Source organism: Pseudophryne corroboree, chromosome 4 (assembly GCF_028390025.1).
Source record: "Pseudophryne corroboree isolate aPseCor3 chromosome 4, aPseCor3.hap2, whole genome shotgun sequence".
NCBI lineage: Eukaryota > Metazoa > Chordata > Amphibia > Anura > Myobatrachidae > Pseudophryne > Pseudophryne corroboree.
The window spans coordinates 88359312-88380677 of record NC_086447.1 but is presented as its reverse complement, the minus strand read 5'-3'; the positions used below and the strand labels follow the sequence as shown (position 1 = coordinate 88380677).

At 46.3% G+C, this 21366-nt stretch overlaps 1 protein-coding gene across 2 annotated transcripts in view; it reads left to right on the top strand.

Annotated features, from left to right (window-relative positions):
- The first annotated feature begins 2547 nt into the window (after positions 1-2547).
- TNFRSF21 (TNF receptor superfamily member 21) overlaps positions 2548-21366 on the top strand; it is a 162668-nt gene continuing 143849 nt past the window's right edge. Inside the window, exon 1 of one of the 2 annotated variants that reach the window (XM_063915243.1) lies at positions 2548-2648. The gene's annotated coding sequence lies outside the window, so the exon portion shown is untranslated. The remainder of the gene's footprint in view (positions 2649-21366) is intronic. The other variant, XM_063915241.1, reaches the window with a different exon arrangement.

The following is a 21366-nucleotide window of genomic DNA, read 5'->3' as shown; positions in this document are numbered from 1 at the left end:
CGTTATACCCCAGTTTTCCAACCTGCACGCCCAGGCGGGAAAGAAAATTAATCCTGATTCATGCCCCTTACATTATTTGTAATTTTTCCTCCTTATAGTAATGCCCAGTATACATTATGCCACATACTGCAGTGGCCCTTAGACATTATGCCACACACAATAATGCACATGACACAATATGAACACACCATAATGCCCCCGACACATTATGCCACACACCGTAATGCCCCCGACACATTATGACAGGAATCGTAATGCCCGTTATACATTATGCTACACACTGCAATGCCCCTGATACATTATACCACACACCGTAATGCCTGTGACACATTATGACAGGAATCACAATGCCCGTTATACATTATGCTACACACTGCAATGCCCTTGATACATTATAGCACATACAATGTCTTTGACACAGTATAACACACACCACAATGAGCCTGAGACATTATACCACATATCACAATGCCCGCGATATAGTATACCATACACCGTAATGCCCGACACATTATGACACACACCGCAATGTCCGTGATACATTATGCCACACACCGTAATGCCCATTATACATTAAGTTCTACAGTAAGGCTTCTAATTACTTTTAAATTACCTGCTCGTTGCCAGGGGTTTCATGCTCTTGGTTCCATGCACGGTGCCAGGGGTTTTCATGCTCAGGTTGTCATGCTCGTTGCCAGGGGTTTCATGCACTGGTGTCATGTTCGTTGCCAGCGGTTTCATGCTCTTGGTTCCATGCACGGTGCCAGGGGTTTTCATGCTCAGGGTGTCATGCTCGTTGCCAGGGGTTTCATGCACTGGGTGTCATGCTCGTTGCCAGCGGTTCCATGCACGGTGCCAGGGGTTTCATGCTCAGGGTGTCATGCTCGTTGCCAGGGGGTTCATGCACTGGGTGTCATGCTCATTGCTAGGGGGTAGTGCGTGTTGCTAGGGCCGTGCTCCCAGTGCCACATATGCCCCCAGTGCCAGATATTCCCCCACAGTGTCAGGTATATGCCTCCAGTGCCAGGTACATGCCCCCAGTGCCAAATATACCCCCCCAGTGCCACATATGCCCCCTCAGTGCCTGCTCCCCCCCGTGCCAAATATTCCACCACAGTGCCACATATGCCCCCTCAGTGCCTACTCCCCCACAGTGCCAAATATTCCACCACAGTGCCACCTATGCCCCCTCAGTGCCAGCTATATGCCCCCAGTGCCAGATATTTCTCCACAGTGCCAGGCATATGCCCCCAATGCCAGATATTCCCCCACAGTGCCAGGTGTATGCCCCCAGTGCCAGATATTCCCCCCACAGTGCCGGGTATATGCCCCCAGTGCCAGATATTCCCCCACAGGGCCAGGTATATGCGCCCAGTGCCAGGTATATGCCCCCAGTGCCAGATATTCCCCCACAGGGCCAGGTATATGCCCCCAGTGCCAGATATTCCCCCACAGGGCCAGGTATATGCGCCCAGTGCCAGGTATATGCCCCCAGTGCCAGATCTTCCCCCATATGCCCCCAGTGCCAGATCTTCCCCCACTGTGCCAGGTATATGCCCCCAGTGCCAAATATACCCCCCTCCCCAGTGCCACATATGCCCCCCGCCCCAGTGCCAGGTCTCCTCCCCCAGTGCCAGGTATATGCCCCCCAGTGCCAGGTCTTCCCCCACAGTGCCAGGTATATGCCCCCAGTGCCAAATATACCCCCCTCCCCAGTGCCACATATGCCCCCCGTCCCAGTGCCAGGTCTTCCCCCCCAGTGCCAGGTATATGCCCCCCAGTGCCAGGTATATGCCCCACAGTGCCAGGTATATGCCCCCCAGTGCCAGGTCTTCCCCCCCAGTGCCAGGTCTTCCCCCACAGTGCCATGTATATGCCCCCCAGTGCCAGGTCTCCCCCCCCCCAGTGCCAGGTATATGCCCCCCAGTGCCAGGTATATGCCCCCCAATGCCAGGTATATGCCCCCCAGTGCCAGGTCTTCCCCCCCCAGTGCCAGGTATATACCCCACAGTGCCAGGTATATACCCCACAGTGCCAGGTATATGCCCCCCAGTGCCAGGTCTTCCCCCCCAGTGCCAGGTATATGCCCCCAAGTGCCATGTATATGCCCCCCAGTGCCAGGTCTCCTCCCCCCCCAGTGCCAGGTATATGCCCCCCAGTACCAGGTATATGCCCCCAGTGCCTGCTCCCACCTTGTGTTGGAGGGACATGGAGCGCATCGCGCGTCTCCTGTGTCCCTCCCTGGCTCTCTCCCCCGGCCGGTCTAATACAGGAAGTGCCGGTTCGTGAGCCAATCAGAGCTCACGAATGGCACTTCCTTAGACCGGCCGGGAGAGAGCCAGGGAGGGACACAGGAGACGCGCGATGCGCTCCATGTCCCTCCAACACAGCAGGGAGGGAGACATCAGATTGACATGCGGGCGCTCGTCCGCATGTCAATCTGTGTAATGTCAGAGGCGCCACTGCGAGGCGCCCTCTGCGGGTCAGGAGCCCGGCGGCAGCCGACTCCGCTGCCTCCCGGACTTCCGCCCCTGCCTTGGTCCATTGCTGCTGCAGATCTCTTTGAATGGAGAGCAAAGCGATGAGTGCCACAGTAATCAACCAAATTAGAAGACATTTTTCTGACAATGCCATGCAGTTCATGAGTGGTGAGTTCCAGACTTGTACCAGTGAATAGAACGTCTGACATGTCACCAGCATGTCAATTATGTATTCTGGAACGCCCCCCAATACCAGCAAGTCAATCGTGCTGCAGATTTTGGGGCACTGCAAGAGATGTCACAGAAAGAGATTTGAACATGTGCAGTGTGGCTCCAGAGCAAGCACAGATAAAAACAAAACAAAAAAAACAACAACTAGAGATTTACGTTAATATCGAATTGGCATAAATCTCTGAATCATGCCCTTAGACCACAAGTTGAACAATGTGCTAGATCAGTGGTGGCCAAACAGTCGATCGCGATCGACTGGTCGATCGCGGACATGCGACCAGTCGATCGCGATCATCTGCCCGTCCACACACAGCCGCCAGTCCAGACAAACCCATACGCGCTGTAGCATGGGGAGCCGGGAAGCCAAGGCAGCAGCGGCGACGAGGTGCAGCAGAGAGCCGGGGAGCCGAGGCAGCAGCGACGGGTGCGGGAGAGCCGGGGACCGAGGCAGCGGCGATGTTCAGGAGAGCCGGAGGGCAGAGGTAGCGGCGAGGTGTGCAGGAGAGCCGGGGAGCAGAGGCAGCGGTGGTGAGCAGGTAAGCCAGGTAGCAGATGCAGCGGCAGTGTGCGGGGGAGCCGGGTAATGGTCACCCCCATGTACATGTATGCCGCGGCTGCAATGAAAGGGTGGTTAACCCTTGTGCTGCCGCGGGTGTGCGCAGTGTGGTGCTGCGGCTGACAGCGATGAGTAGTGTGTCATTAATTATTATTATTATTATATACGTCGATGTATATAATAATAATAATAATAATAATAATAACACACTCCCATCTGTAGTCGTGATGTGTGGCAGACACTCCCCCTCTGCCTCCGACACTCCCCCTCCACCTCCGGAAACGGCTAAATTGGCAGGCCTGGGCCATGATTGGAAGTCAGGGCGGGTGGTTTCTATTGGCCACTGTCCCGGTCATGTGGTACAGCGCCAGCCTATTGGATTTTGATCTCACATGTCTCCGTAGTGTCCATGCGTCAGCTTTCCTTACTGCCTGCCATTTGCTGTTAACACTGACAGTGAGCAGATGTGTAAAGAGAGCTCACTGTGTTGTTTGATATAAAAAAATATTGGAGGGGTTTTTGTTACATAATGAACAGAAATCATGTGCTGTAATTTAAACACAGGGATCTGTGTACTGCTGGCTGTAATTTATCTTAAAAATAGGGATCTGTACTGCTGGCTGTAATTTATCTTAAAAACACAGGGATCTGTGTACTGCTGGCTGTAATTTATCTTAAACACAGGGATCTGTGTACTCCTGGCTGTAATTTATCTTAAACAGGGATCTGTATTGCTGGATGTAATTTATCTTAAAAACACAGGGATCTGTGTACTCCTGGCTGTAATTTATCTTAAACAGGGATCTGTATTTCTGGATGTAATTTATCTTAAAAACACAGGGATCTGTGTACTGTTGGCTGTAATTTTCTTAAACCCAGGGATCTGTGTACTGCTGGCTGTAATTATTCTTAAACACAGGGATCTGTACTCCTGGCTGTAATTTTTCTTAAACACAGGGATCTGTACTCCTGGCTGTAATTTTTCTTAAACACAGGGATCTGTACTCCTGGCTGTAATTTTTCTTAAACACAGGGATCTGTACTCCTGGCTGTAATTTATCTTAAAAATAGGGATCTGTACTGCTGGCTGTAATTTATCTTAAAAACACAGGGATCTGTGTACTGCTGGCTGTAATTTATCTTAAACACAGGGATCTGTGTACTCCTGGCTGTAATTTATCTTAAACAGGGATCTGTATTGCTGGATGTAATTTATCTTAAAAACACAGGTATCTGTGTACTCCTGGCTGTAATTTATCTTAAACAGGGATCTGTATTTCTGGATGTAATTTATCTTAAAAACACAGGGATCTGTGTACTGTTGGCTGTAATTTTCTTAAACCCAGGGATCTGTGTACTGCTGGCTGTAATTATTCTTAAACACAGGGATCTGTACTCCTGGCTGTAATTTTTCTTAAACACAGGGATCTGTACTCCTGGCTGTAATTTTTCTTAAACACAGGGATCTGTACTCCTGGCTGTAATTTTTCTTAAACACAGGGATCTGTACTCCTGGCTGTAATTTTTCTTAAACACAGGTATCTGTACTCCTGGCTATAATTTTTCTTAAACACAGGGATCTGTACTCCTGGCTGTAATTTTTCTTAAACACAGGGATCTGTACTCCTGGCTGTAATTTTTCTTAAACACAGGGATCTGTACTCCTGGCTGTAATTTTTCTTAAACACAGGGATCTGTACTCCTGGCTGTAATTTTTCTTAAACACAGGTATCTGTACTCCTGGCTGTAATTTTTCTTAAACACAGGGATCTGTACTCCTGGCTGTAATTTTTCTTAAACACAGGGATCTGTACTCCTGGCTGTAATTTTTCTTAAACACAGGGATCTGTGTACTGCTGTAATTTTTCTTAAACATAGGGATCTGTACTCCTGGCTATAATTTTTGTTAAACACAGGGATCTGTGAACTGCTGTAATTTATCTTTAAAACAGGGATCTGTGTACTTCCTGCTGGATGTAATTTATCTGAAAACACAGGGATCTGTGTACCTTCTTACCCTGTTATAGTGTTCATTACAAAAGAGATTTTTATATATAAATTGAGTTTTAACACACTTACTGAACATGAGTGGTTCTAAAAGGCCAAAAAAACTACCATTTTCACAAAGAATGGGAACATGATTTTTTTTTTACAATGTTTAAAGACAAATGCATATGTTTAATATGCCGTGCTAAAGTTGGTCTGGCGAAGAAGGGGAATTTTCAGAGACATTACTCAAGTCTGCATCAGAAATATGATCAAGACTTTCCACCTAATAGTGAATTAAGGAAGACTAAACTGAAATCCATGAAAACTAATTTAGGAGCGCAACAGCTCACATTCACAAAACCTATTTTGCAGTCCCAGGCAGCGGCTGAATCATCTTTCCGTATTACAAATATTTTAGTGAAACATAAGAAACCTTTCCAGGATAGTGAAATGTTGAAGGAAGCTTTCCTTAATGCCAGAAATGTTTTATTTGAAACATTTAAAAATAAAGATGACATCTTGAAAGCAATTAAAGATATTCCACTATCTCGTCAAACTACAGTGAGACGAGTAGAGGCAATTGGCAATGACTTACAGAACCAGCTGAGAAAACACATCAGTACCTGTTGTTACTTCTCCTTGCAGTTTGATGAATCCACTGATATAAAAACAATTAATTGAGAAGTATCCACTATAAGAATGGTATTTCCTGATATGAGTTATAAGGAGGAGTTTTTAACTCTCATCCCTATGAAGGGTAAAACTAGAGGTGAAGCCATTTACAAAGGCTTTGCTAGTTTTGCCAAGGAAACTAGTCTTCCTCTTAGCAAACTAGTGTGCATTGCTACTGATGGGGCCCCAGCCATGGTTGGCAAGAATAATGGGTTTCTTGCACTGTGTCAAAAAAATGAAGATTTTCCTGATTTTACAAGAATCCATTGTGTTATACATCAGAATGCACTGTGTGCTAAAGTTTTAAACATGGCTGATGTTATGGACATTGCAATGAAAATCGTAAACTCAGTTCGTGCAAGGAGTTTACGAAGACGACTTTTCCGTACCTTACTGGAGGAAAGTGAATATGAAGATTTGCTGTTGTATAATGATATTAGGTGGCTTAGTCGGGGTCAGTTCTTAGAACGATTCCAGTCTTTGCTGCCTGACATTACTGAATTCTTGGAATCACTTGGAGAAAGTCCATCTCAGCTGCATGATTCATCATGATTGCTACAGTTGGCTTTTATAACAGATTTAACCAGTCACTGCAATGCATTCAACCTTGAACTTCAGGGCAAGGATAAAAATATTATCCAATTAATTAGTTCAATAAATGCTTTTAAATCAAAATTGCAGTTTTTAAAGTCACAGCTTGCAAAGGGAAATTTGAGGAACTTCCCTAGTTTTGAGAAAGTGATAGAAGAGAATCCTGAAGGCAGCAGCACATAAACATATAATACATTCTGAGCTGAGATCCAAAATCTTTGGGAAGAACTAGAGAGGCGATTTCAGGACATTAAGCAGCTTGAGCCTATCCTAGCCTTCATGTCATTTCCATTTGCTGATGTTGACATTGATGAAATTTCTGGTAATATCTCCTCTATGTTCAATATGAATATATCAAGTGTAGAGGAAGAAATATTAAAGCTGCAATCTGATATCCCTTTGAAAGCAAGAGCTTCTGATATTAATTTCTGGAAACTACTAAGTGAAGAACTGTACCCAGGCTTGAGATCATTATCTCTTCACTTGACAGCATTTTTTGGGTCAACTTATCTTTGTGAATCTGCTTTTTCACAAATGAAGATAATTAAATCAAGATACAGAAGCCGTATGACTGATGAACATTTAAAATACTGCCTTCATATGTGCCTAACTAACTTGGAACCGTCTTTTAGCAAGTTAACAGCAGACATGCAGCCTCATGCCTCGTCAACTTCACACTGTCAATGACTTTAGTTTATGTGAAAAACACCAGTTAATTAGGCTAACATTGATGTTTAGTTCGTTTCAAGTGTTCATTGCCTCACAGTTCCCTAAAAACTAATGCATTATGATGATTTTGTACTATGGTAGATCACAAAAGATTTTTTAAATTTGGAGTAGATCTCCAAGTCCGAAAGTCTGGCCACCCCTGTGCTAGATGTTCTTCAGAACTCCAGGTTGTGGCTCAAAGCCACTCATGATAATACAGCTCATCATTTTATACTACTGTCCATTGGACAGTTCATCCGCACCTAGACCCCTGTTGGGACTGTGCTGCAATCTTCCCACTGGCCCAACAGCTATGTGGTGAATTTGATGGTGTTCTGTATGAGCACAACAGATGCCACCACCTAAGAGTGCGTGAGCCAACACCTCCATCTAACCTGACTTCGGCTGAGGGTGTCAGAAGTTCAGAACACTCATCATCATGGACATTGAGTTCCTCAAAGCAGCACCTATCAGGTGCACAGTAATCTCATGCCCTTGCCCAATAGTAAGCCTATTCAGGCATTGGACACACCACTACCCCCTTACTTTGTCACCAGGTTTGGGAAAATTTCCAGGCCTATTCCAAAATTCCAGGACTACAGTATGTAACATAACCTCTCAATTTTCAATTTATGTTTGTCCTTTTGCTACACATTATTATTATTTTTATTATTTATTATTATCCTTTATTTATATGGCGCCACAAGGATTCCGCAGCGCCCAATTGCAGAGTACATAAACAAATAATCAAAACAGGAAAACAGCAACTTACAGTTGAAGACAATATAGGACAAGTACAGGGTAAATAACATAGCTACATCAGCAGATGACACTGGAATAAGTATCAGGTGGCAGAAGACTGCTGGATTTGGTGCAATTGAAGATTATTAAAGTAAGAAAAAGGATAAGCACATGAGGTAAGAGGGCCCTACTCTTGAGAGCTTACATTCTAAAGGGGAGGGGTAGACAGACAGGGGTGATACAAACGGGGTACATAGAGAGCGTGGAACAGAGGGTTAGGATGAGATTTGGCTGGGTTTGGTGAAGAAGTGGTTCTTGAGAGCCCGTTTGAAGTTTTGTAGAGAGGTGGAGAGTCTGAGGGGGAGAAGTAGGGAATTCCAGAGAAATGGAGCAGCACATGAAAAATCTTGGAGGTAGGAGTGGGAGGAAGTAATCAGTAGGCAGGAGAGTCGGCGTGCATTAGCAGAGCGAAGAGGACGGGTGGAGTGTAAAGGGAGATAAGGTCAGAGATGTAAATGGGAGAGGAGTGGGTGAGGGCTTTATAAGTAAGTGTGAGAAGCTTGAAATGGATTCTGAAAGGGAAGGGGAGCCAGTGAAGGTCTTGTAAGAGAGGAGAGGTGGACGTAATGCGTTCGGTGAGGAAAATGAGCCGGGCAGTAGCATTGAGGATAGATTGGAGTGGAGAGAGGTATTTGTCAGGAATGCCAGTCAGGAGGAGATTACAGTAGTCCAGTCTGGAGATGACCAGTGACTGGATAAGAGTCTTAATAGCATCCTGGGTCAGAAAGGGTCTGATCCTGGAAATATTTTTTAGATAAAAACGGCAGGTTTGCGAGAGGTGCTGAATGTGTGGTTTGAAGGAGAGGGAGGAGTCAAGGATTACTCCAAGACAGCGCACTTGGAGGCTAGAGGAGATAGTAGTGCCATCAATAGATAATGAGATTGTAAGAGGTGAGGTTATGCGGGAGGGAGGGAAGATGATCAGCTCGGTCTTAGACATGTTAAGTTTAAGAAAGCGCTGGGACATCCAAACAGAGTTAGCAGAGAGACAGTTGGAAATACGAGTGAGGAGAGCAGGGGAGAGGTCTGGAGAAGAAAGATAGATTTGAGTGTCATCAGCATAGAGATGATATTGGAAACCAAAAGAACTAATGAGCTTACCTAGTGAGGACATATAAAGAGCGAAAAGAAGAGGACCAAGGACAGATCCTTGGGGTACACCTACAGTTAGTGGAAGTGAGGGGGAGGTGGAGTCATGAGAGGAGACAGAGAATGAACAGTCAGAGAGATAGGAAGACAGCCAAGAGAGGGCAGTATCACGCAGACCAATTGAGTGAAGGATTTGCGGTAGGAGAGGGTGGTCCTGTGTCAAAAGCAGCAGAGAGATCAAGAAGAATAAGAAGAGATTAGTGTCCTTTAGATTTAGCAACATGGAGGTCATTGCATACTTTTGTAAGGGCAGTTTCAGTGGAGTGGAGAGGACGGAAGCCAGACTGGAATGGGTCAAGCAGTAAGTGTGAGGAAAGAAAGGAAGTAATGCGGTTGTAGACAATACGCTCAAGGAGTTTGGAGGCAAAAGGGAGGAGAGAGATGGGTCGGTAGTTGGAAAGTGTTTGGATCAAAGGTAGGTTTTTTAAGAATAGGAGAGATGAGTGCATGCTTGAAGGCAGAGGAGACAGTGCCTGATGAGAGGGAGAGATTGAGAAGGTGGGAAAGATGGGAACAGGCAGAAGGAGAGATGTAGCGGAGGAGACGGGAGGGAATAGGGTCAAGTGGGGAGGTGGTGAGGGGACAGGAACGAATGAGCGCCATGACTTCCTCACCAGATGCATGGGAGAAAGATGTCAGAGTTGGTGAGAGGGATTGGGAGGAGTGGTAAGGAATGGGAGGAGGCTGGTTGCTGATGGTCTGGTGTGATGTGATGTCCTGACGTATGGAGTCAATTTTGGATGTGAAGTAAGTGGCAAAGTCAAGAACAGAGAGTGTGGAAGGGAGATGAGGTGGAGGTGGGCAGAGGAGTGAGTTGAGAGTGGCAAAGAGACGCCGGGGGTTGGAAGACTGGGAGGAGATGAGGTTCTTGAAGTATTACTGTTTAGCAAAAGAAAGGGCAGCACTGAAGGATGAGAGCATAAGTTTGAAATGAAGGAAGTCTGCCTTAAAGCGCGATTTCCTCCAGTGTCGCTCAGCAGTACGTGAACATTTTTGCAGATATCTGGTGCATTTGGTGTGCCAGGGTTGAGGTGTTAATTTGCGAGATGAATAGTGGTTGGTGGAGCAACAGAGTCAAGAGCAGAAGTAAGGGATGCATTGTATATGGAAGTGGCTTGTTCAGGGCATGAGAGAGAGAGAGAGAATAGGAGATAGAAGTGAGTCAAACAGGGAAGAAAGGAATGTGGTGTCAATAGCCTCAGTGTTACGCTTAGTGATGGCAGCCTTAGGAGGTAGAGATGGGGAAGCAGAGAGAAATAGGTTAAAGGAGAGTAGGTGGTGGTCAGAGAGGGGAAATGGGGAGTTGGAAAAATCAGAAATATCACAACGGTGAGTGAAGACCAGATCCAATGAGCTCCAATTCACATGGAAGGGTGAGGAGGGCCACTGGGAGAGACCAAGTGAAGAGGTGAGGTTAAGGAATTTAGAGGCAGGGGATTGTGTGGAGATATCGATAGGGATGTTGAAATCGCCTAGGATAATGGAGGGAATGTCAGAAGAGAATAAGTGAGGAAGCCAGGAAGCAAAGTTGTCGATGAATTTGGAAGCAATGCCAGGGGGCGGTAAAGATAGTTACTCTAAGATGGACTGGTTGGAAGAGGCATATAGCATGGACCTCAAATGTGGAGAATGTAAGGTAAAAGGACCCCAACATCACCCCAGGTCGGGGTGTGTGTGTGAATGTGAGGCCCCCAGCAGAGAGAGCAGCAGGAGAAGTAGTGTCAGAGGGAGTAATCCAAGTTTCAGTAATGGCTAGTAGGTGCAGGGAGTTGGAAATGAAAAGGTCATGAGTGGGGACCAGTTTGTTACAAACAGATCTGGCATTCCAGAGGGCACAGGATAGAGGGTATGAGTTTGTGGGAGAGGTGTGAAAGAGATTATCAGGGTTGCTGTAGCGATGAGGAGAGATTAATTTTGAGGGCAGGGATGATGAGAGAGTAGTGATGGCAAAGGCGGATTGGCCATAGGGCTCACAGGAAAGATCCCCGGTGGGCCGACGCACCTGTGGGGCCTGTTTTGTTTGAGGACATGTGGTCCTTTTTATATACATAATGAATAAGATGCAAAATAATTTGCATATATGAAAATGACTTTGCCACTTAGCCTGTGATTGCAGATGATCTAGTGTATGCTCTGTCTGCCTGCTTGGCTGACATATAAGATTGAGTGAATAGTGATTGGGATACGGTTGGTGTAATAAGCAAGAAAATATATCTTTCTAAAGAATGATATAGTTTCCTAAATTCTGAAGGTGTATCATATAATGTGCTCATAATATGTAATTTTATTTCTTTTTAACTTCCCCCTTGATGCTGGACATGCCCACTATCTGGAAAGTCTTGGGAGGAGGATGCTGCTGCCATGGCCCATGGCTAGACCTTACACCTCTGGTGCTGCCCATGCAGGGCCACTAGTACAAATTTTTCCAGAGCCGCTTTTTGTTCCCAATCCGCCCCTGAGTGATGGTGCGGGTGCCTGAGCTAGGAGGGGAAACTGCCGGAGGTGGGCAGGGAGGGAGGTCAGTGTGATGTGGATGGGGGTGTGGGGAGGTGACAGGGAAGGGAAGGGAGGGAGGGAGCAGGGCTGACTTGTGGGGTAGCAGGACCATGGGGCAGAGGTGAGTGAAAGTGGGGTAACAGGAAAGGAGGGGGAAGGAAACAGAGGGATGGAGGGGAGACAGAGGAGGGGAGAGAGGAGGAGGTGTAGGAGACTAGGGGGGAAGGATAAAGATACATTATTAGGTAGACACTGAGTGATGTGGGGAGTATAAGAAAACCTTGACATAATGTTAAGTAGGCAAATAGGTTGAGGGAAACTGGAAGTAGGAGTGGAGGCTGTAAGGGAATCAGAGCAAAATAATTGCAGAAATGCAGGGGAAAAAAGCAGTGTAGGCTCAATGGGTGTAGATTTAGTTTGAAGTGAATCAAAAGCGTAGATAAAATGGGTGCAGAAATGTATTTGGACTGTAAGAAATGAGAGGATTGTGAGAGGGTTAAAAAGCAATGGCAATTCTGTAAGATTTTTTAAGTGTTTGTAGGTAAAATTGCATTGGTGCAGCTGTGCATAAAAAACAAATTACAAAAATACAGATACTGTACAAGCATTTGTTGGTGAAATGGATGGTCTTTGAATTGTCCAAGTAAGGTAGTTCCATGATATTTAATCAGATGCAGCAATCAGGAGGTGAGTGATATGAAGAGTAAGTGACTCACATTTGTTATTAGTTCTTCAGTTTTTTATGTTTTGTTAGATTGGTGTGCTTCTGTTTTCATTCTTTTTCACTTCGATTTAACGCTGATGGAACGCTGCTGTTATGTGTCAATTCTATCACACTGCTAAAAATGCACACTTCGAGAATAAATGCACAGTCTACAGGATAGAAATTAGACCTTCATTCCGAGTGGATCGCTCGCTAGCTACTTTTAGCAGTCATGCAAACGCATAGTTGCCGCCCACGGGGGAGTGTATTTTCGCTTTGCAGGAGTGCGAACGCCTGTGCAGCCGAGCGGCAGCAAACACATTTTGTGCAGAACAAGACCAGCCCTGTAGTTACTTATTCTGTGCGATGATTGCTGCGACGAATGACACGGTAATGACGTCAGATACCCGCCCAGCAAACGCCCGGCCACGCCTGCATTTTTCCAAACACTCCCAGAAAACGGTCAGTTGACATCCAGAAACTCCCATTTCAAGCGTCGCTAGAACCTGTGCAAAACCACAATCCTGTTTGTACCCGTAAGCCGCACGTGCGTATTGCGGTGCATATGCATGCGCAGTTTTGCAGTTTTTTTAAATGATTGCTACGCAACGAACAACGGCAGCTAGCGATCAACTTGGAATGAGGGTCTTAAGCAGAGAAATACTGCAAGTGAAAACAATAATTGGAATCTCCCAACACACCCCACCCCCTAAAATGCCAGGCAGTAAATTACCTTACAAAAACAAACAGGCATACCACATAGATAACAACTGGGTCCATACAATTCAAAACTAAAGAAAGTACATCAGAATGATATACTATGCAATAATGTTTCAATTTGCATTACCTAGCAGTATCAGCCTGGCCTATAGAAGTATAATGCAGCAGAATATGTTGGTGGTTGTAGTTACCTAGCAGTATCAGCCTAGCCTATAGAAGTATAATGCAGCAGAATATGTTGGTGGTTGTAGTTACCTAGCAGTATCAGTCTGGCCTATAGAAGTATAATGCAGCAGAATATGTTGGTGGTTGTAATTACCTAGCAGTATCAGCCTAGCCTATAGAAGTATAATGCAGCAGAATATGTTGGTGGTTGTAGTTACCTAGCAGTATCAGCCTAGCCTATAGAAGTATAATGCAGCAGAATATGTTGGTGGTTGTAGTTACCTAGCAGTATCAGCCTGGTCTATAGAAGTATAATGCAGCAGAATATGTTGGTGGTTGTAGTTACCTAGCAGTATCAGCCTGGCCTATAGAAGTATAATGCAGCAGAATATGTTGGTGGTTGTAGTTACCTGTAGATGACAAGAAGAGAAGAGACATCAATTCACAATTGATATCAGCTGAAGATAAATTAATGCTGATGGGACACTGCTGTTATATGTCAATTTTATCACACTTTGATAAAAATGCACACTTCGAGAATATCCCCGTAACCAACACCTGTCTCATTGTATTACACTCACATACTTGTTTATTCTGTTTGCAGAAAAAGATAGAATGTAGATGTGTTGATTGCATCACTGCTATCCATACAGGAAGTGGTTTGTTACACAGGAAGTGTTTGTTATATAGGAAGTACTGCTGCAGCCATTATTCAGTGTTAGCGCCTAGTTTCCCTTTCCCATAAACCCCTGGGTCCATGTCACAAACTATTTGGAATAGTAACCTGTGGCGAGCGAAGCAGAGCGGAGCAAGATACCGAGCCCGAAGCGTGGACACAACCATTATTCAATATGCAGGTAGTGAAGTCACACTTCTGCACTTCTCCAGAGCTCTGTGGTGATTTGCACAAAGACTTCTATAAACAGAAAAAACCCACACAAACATGGGGAGAACATATAAACCCAACATAACGGTGCCTTGGTCAGGAATTGAACTCCCGACCTCAGGGCTGTGAGTCAGTAACGCTAAACACTGCACCAACATGCTATAAAATAATGTAGGCTTACATTAAAAGATGTCTGCAGACAATAGGACAATGAGATATCACTATTTGGCAAGTAAAGTTATGTGGAAACAAAAATTGAGCAAGACATATCTGTACACTTGTCCGTAACATGATGTGAGAAAACAATTCTAGCATCTTTATCTGCTACCACATGGGACCACCACAATGCTCTCTACCTTGGTCTCCCAGCAAAAGAATTGCACCACTTGCAGATGGTATAAAAAGCAGCTGCCAGGCTATTACCCAACCAGCCCCATTCCAGACACATAAAACCCATTCTATACTCCCTCCAATGGCTGCATGTAAAATGGCGAATCATTTTCAAGATTGGTTTACTGACTGCCAAAGACCTACATGACCAGGACCCATGGTACCTGAACTTCCTTACTGCCCCACTCCATTACTGCGATCTGTAGATGAAGGACTATTAGCAGTACCTAGAATCTCCCTGAATTCATCTGGGAGTCCATCTTTTAGCCATGCGGCTCCGACTCTATGGAACTCGCTGCCCCGCACAGTGCGAGAGGCCCCAACTATAGAATCCTTCAAAAACAGACTCAAGACTTTCCTGTTTACTCAGGTATTCCCATAATGTCCCTTTAGTATCTCCATGTTTTCTGTATTTTATGAAAAGCTTTTCCGTTCTTCATTGTTTTTGTGCTGTATTATGTTCATTCTATCTGTTAAGTGCCTTGAGTCTTATTGGAGAAAGAGCTCTAGAGTAATAAAATTATTATTATTATTATTATTATTATTAGTCTGCATTTGTAACTACAGTATTCCTGTGTGCTTATGTCATATGGTAGAATAGATTATACTCTTGTTTCAGGTTCTGCTTGACTATACCTTAACAGGGCCGGACTGGCCCACAGGGGTACACAGAGCCGGCCCTAACCAATATGATGCCCTAGGCAAGATTTTGGCTGGTGCACCCTAGCACCACCGCTGGTTCCGCCTCTGACCTTGCACCTCTTTCCCAGCACCATCACCCCTCACATATAGAAGTCCTTATTTTGGTGTTTGTACCCCCCTATATTTTAAATAAGAACAGTTCGCACATTTGGCGCACAGACTCTATAAACGTTATTCCTCGCAGTAGAGCCCCTTATTCACATTACATCACACTGAATTGCTCCTTATTCACATTACACCACACCGTATTGGTCTTTATTCATATTAGACGACATAGTAGTGACCTTTTTATATACGCAACGCCACACAGTAGAGCACCTTATACACATAATGCCACACAGTAATGCCCCTTACACATGAGACACATTATTAATGGCCTTATAAACAAAATGCGCCTTACACATTATGACAACCTTTATTAATGCCCTTTTACACATAATGTCCCTTACACATATGCCGCACATTATTAATGCCCTTATACACATAGTGACACACATAGTGTCCCCTACACATTTGCTGCACATTATTAGTGCCCCTATACACATAATGACACACATACAGTAGTACCCTTTTACACATATGCCGCACATTATTAATGCCCTTATACACATAGTGACATACATAGTGCCCCTTACACATTATTAATGCATTTTTACATGATAAACATAAAGCTCCTTACACATATTCTGAACACTACTGCACAACCAACCCACTCACATGCACACAGCACTCACACTGCCACTAACACTGTGACCTCTGCTTGGCTACAGATGTGTCCTCATAAATCTTGCCTCAATGCTAACGTCGGGCACCTTTTTTTATGAAAATGCATCTTATTTGCATTGCTATGTGGCTAGGATGCACAAGCAGCTTCTGCTGATTAAAATTATGTGCAGCATGCCTATATACTGTGTGAGACTGCATCTGCATATGAAATGCTACACACAGAATATAGGCATGCCGCATATCATTTTAATTAGCAGAAGCTGCTGATGCCCCTAGGCATATCAAATGCCCTAGGCAATTGCCTAGTTTGCCTATGCCTATGGCCGGCTCTGGGGGTACAGGGGAAACCACCGGTGGGCCCCACTGCCTGGGGGCCCACTCCTTCCTCTAGGGATCAGGTTCCAGACTGTGCACTTGCAATATCAATGGTAGATATGTTGCATTACACTGCACAAGACAATTGAGTATTTCAAGCCTGTGTGGAGGCTGGCCACACCCCCTTTGTAGGCTGGCCACATCCTTAATTATGAGCCCCTATTACTGCATCCCCCCGGTTGGCCCTTCATGCCCCAGTCCGACACTATACCTTAATAGGAAAGCATGCAGACTATACAGTTATATTATTTGTATAAACAGTATGCAGATTTGTATTTGTCATTCCTAGTATGACCACTAGAGGGCAGCAATAGTTTGAAGAAGGACTGAACAATGGCCCTCATTCCGAGTTGTTCGCTCGGTATTTTTCATCGCATCGCAGTGAAAATCCGCTTAGTACGCATGCGCAATGTTCGCACTGCGACTGCGCCAAGTAACTTTACTATGAAGAAAGTAATTTTACTCACGGCTTTTTCATCGCTCCGGCGATCGTAATGTGATTGACAGGAAATGGGTGTTACTGGGCGGAAACACGGCGTTTCAGGGGCGTGTGGCTGAAAACGCTACCGTTTCCGGAAAAAACGCAGGAGTGGCCGGGGAAACGGTGGGAGTGCCTGGGCGAACGCTGGGTGTGTTTGTGACGTCAACCAGGAACGACAAGCACTGAACTGATCGCACAGGCAGAGTAAGTCTGAAGCTACTCTGAAACTGCTAAGTAGTTAGTAATCGCAATATTGCGAATACATCGGTCGCAATTTTAAGAAGCTAAGATTCACTCCCAGTAGGCGGCGGCTTAGCGTGTGTAACTCTGCTAAATTCGCCTTGCGACCGATCAACTCGGAATGAGGGCCAATAATGCCTCAAGTAACATCACTTCTGTCATCAGGATGGACCTCAAGAAAATATTCAAACTGGCACATACTGTAAATTAGAAGCATATTTTCAGTCTGCCACCCAAAATTAAGAATCCTTATTGCGGCAAATAGCGCCAAGAAGGATTTTTTTGTTGTTCAAATATACCAATTTTAACCTCCAGAACAAGTAATCTGATAAGAGCCTGTCCTGTGACCAGGAAGACGTAAAGTGATCTCATCCATAATCACTTTGCTTTTACCTAAGGACTAGAGGAAAAGCAGCAATGCACTTCGGGACCTCCTGCAGTCCAGCCCCACTGCAGGCAATGCATGTCCAAACTGCGGCCCTCCAGCTGTTGAGAAACTACACATCCCAGCATGCCCTGACACAGCTTTAGCATTCACTGACCGCAAAACTGTGTCAGGGCATGCTGGGATATGTAGTTTCACATCAGCTGGAGGGCCGCAGTTTGGACATGCCTGGCTTAAGCCATTTGAAGATGCCGTTAGCCCACACAGGTAAGATCAGCAAAGCTTTGCTGTGTGGATCTTGTTAACTACTGTTGCCATAGAAAACTATGGCTATGGCTGCTGCGGGAGCCGGTGGACAGAAAACAGGAGATATCTTCGCTATTTCCTACTTTTCTCTTTGGGACATCTAAGAAAGACACAGTCCCAATTTGGTCGCTACTAAGCCACAGTGCATGTGCCGAAGCTACAGTGCGCAGGTGTCCCGATGGTGCTGCAGCTCCGGTTGCAGTGCCTTGTTCACCACAGCCTAATTTACAGGCTGCAGGCGTTTGGGGGCAGCAACGGGGAGCAATGCCAAAAATCTTGGTGAGTTGCCTCTGTTTTCATGGCATGCTGAAGTCAGCAGCGTAGCTGTGTCGGCCTTAGGTTTGCACAGATGTCTAATGCTGTGACCGATGGCCGCGATGTTGATCCGATGCTGCGCTTTCAGACGCAGGCAGTGGATCAGGGAAGCCAGAAGTGGGCGTCTTTTAGTTTTTACACAAAATGCCATACCTCCCAACTGTCCTGATTTTCGCTGGGACAGTCTCCCACCCGCAGGCTGCAGTATCCCGCAGTGTGGGCCGTTGGGAGGTTCCTGACATGCACTGGCTGCTCTGCTTAGTGCAGAGTAGAGCAGCGGTGAATAGACGCTCTGTGTCTATTCACAGGAGACAGAGGGACTGGGGGCATGCCAGCAGCTCATACTGACCAACTTCCTGGCTGCTCTCTCCGGGAGAGAGCAGCCAGATCGGCTCAGCAGGGGCAATGATGAGCAGAGGGGGTGGGGTGGAGGCGGAGCAGGGGCATGGTTACCGTGTTGCATCATTTAAGCCACGCCCCTCACTCTGTAATGCATGGCTGTGATGACGTGATTCAACAAGAACTGCGTCATCTACTACCCGGACTGCCCACTTTACTCACTAAGTGGGCAGCCGGGCAGGGGGGACTAGAAAAATTGGGAGACTTCCCTGCTTTTCTGCATTCCGAGAGAGTAGGCAGGTATTCAGCAGCCATGCCACCACTGTGACGAATATGGGAGGTGTGGCAGGCAGTCGCGGCATTGCCACAAAACCACGCTCCCTTTTCCAGAGGTCACGTACCTTTTGGGCGGGCACGGTTTCACCACGCAGAAAGGTCCTGCTTCATAAATGGTAAATGTTGGGAGGTATGAGATGTCTCCAGTGGCTTTCGCATAGTTTCGCACAGCCGCTGCGTATAAAGACTCAGCAGTGGTGACATTTGCGTCGACCTCTGAATCAGCCCTCTGACCTTGATCATGCGGAAACAGCAGTTTCCTCCTCAATGATATTCTGGAAGATGGCGCATATGCACTAAAATGGGAACACGCCCTTAATGTACGCCGCCTACCTTAGTCTATTCCTTTGTCTGTACCATGTTCAGGATCTCCAGTCAAAGCAGGAGTGTCAGACAGGGCCGTAACTAGGTGTGTGCCAGTGGTGCCTTGCACACAGCGCAACTGCACTGTGGGCGCACCATCAGGCAGCACCACCCGTACGTCCGCTGCCTACTCTCTCTCACTGCCTCTCGCCTCTGCAGCGCTGCCCTGCAAAGAAGCCGGAGCCGCGGGCCCCAGTCCCTCTGGAATTTGTCTCCACCCCTTCAAAGACCGGCAAATCGTGGGTTGTGCATTTGTGCTTTCTGTCTTGACACTTGGCAGCTGCTGTAACCATCAACTGCCACAGTCCCTCCACTGGCTGCTGCATCCTATAACTGCAGCCCATTGTCTGGTCCTCTTCCTGGAGGTACTTGTAAGTGATATTATTCCAAAAATACTTATATTTGCCATAATGTGTAAAAAGGGGGACTCTGCCTGCCATAATGTGTAAAAAGGAGGACTCTGCCTGCCATAATGTGTAAAAAGGGGGTTCTAGCCTGCCGTAATGTGTAAAAGGTGACTTTGCCTGCCGCAATGTGTAAAAGGGAGCTCTGCCTGCCGTAATGTGTAAAAGGGAGCTCTGCCTGCATTAATTTGAATAATGGAGACATTGCAGTGTAATATGAATTGGTGTTATTTTGTGGCCGTGCCCCTACATTTTTGCCGCGCACCTACGGCACTGGCTCTGTTTTAAATATTGGGGGGGGGGGGGGGGGCGCCGATGCTGTCTAGTTACGGCACTGGTGTCAGATTCACGTGTGGGCGCATGTGTGTGTGGGCGCTGCCTGTTTCAGGGCATATGCAGAAGTATGTCGTGCTACACAACCTGGTGCAGTACTCTCTCCCTGCGCCAGCCTCATTGGGACGTAGGGTGGGATGTACTAAAGGGAAAATGCGGCCAAAAATCACTGCTGTTTTTGGAATTTGGCTACATTTCCTATATGTACCAAGCTCTGGAATGTGATACATTCTGGAGTTTGGACCCGGTGGGTAACGCCATTGATGTAGTTACCCAATAGAGCTCTTCAGATTTCCCCCTGAGAGGGATCTAGTCAGATCCCCCTCAGTACTCCTGTTGGCTGCCGCGTCACACTGCGCATGCATAGAAGGGCTCCCGAGTGCAAAACCCAGAAATCTTTCTATCACAATAGAGAACTCTTATTGGGAGAGCTGTCCTTTGCGCATTTCAGTAACACCGGTATGTACCTGATAAGAGGTGGGAAGTATTGCATCGCGGATACAATGCTTAGTACATTCCGCCCGCAGGTGGCTTCACTGATCTCTTCCACTGTAAGTAGGACAAGTGCTTGTTAGCCACTGTATGTCAGGCACATTCACTGCTTGGCATGGGAGTCACTGTAGTAATTCCGTGACTGGAGCGGGAAATCTGCGGATGCTGGAGTATTTATGGAGCACTTATTGAGTCCTATCAGTTTCCTAGTGTCCTCTCCCTTGTGATGTTGGACAAGTCACTGTGTCTCCTTTTATCCCAGTCATCAAAAATGAAATTGTAGGCTCCACTGGGCAGGGTAATCGGGCCTGACGGATTCCGTCTACGGCACTGTGTAAATTTAAACGCCCTTTATAAAAATCAATAAATCTCTTCTCTGCTAGAGGCAAACTATACCACTACGATCTGGCTTCAACTTCCCATCTCCAGACCATCAAGCAGATAAATACACACACACACACACACACACACACACACACACACACACACACACACACACACACACACACACACACACACACACACACACACACACACACACACACACACACACACACACACACACACACACACACACACACACACACAATATAGATCCTCTGAAACATTGATAATTCAGCTATAGATTGCCTGGTTGTTGTTTATTCTCCTGTGAGTGCTGTTCATCCTATGATTTTGCCTGTGTGTACTTTGGGCCTAATTCAAATCTGATCGTAGCAGCAAATTTGTTAGCTGATGGGCAAAACCATGGGGGTCATTCCGAGTTGATCGCTAGCTGCCGGTGTTCGCAGCGCAGCGATCAGGCTAAAAATCAGCACTTCTGCGCATGCGTATGCGGCTCAATGCGCACGCGCGACGTACTTTCACAAAAGCCGATGCAGTTTCACACAAGGTCTAGCGACACATTTCAGTCGCACTGCTGGCCGCAGAGTGATTGACAGGAAGTGGGTGTTTCTGGGTGGTAACTGACCGTTTTCGGAGAGTGTGTGTAAAAACGCAGGTGTGTCAGATGCAAACGCAGGCGTGCCTGGA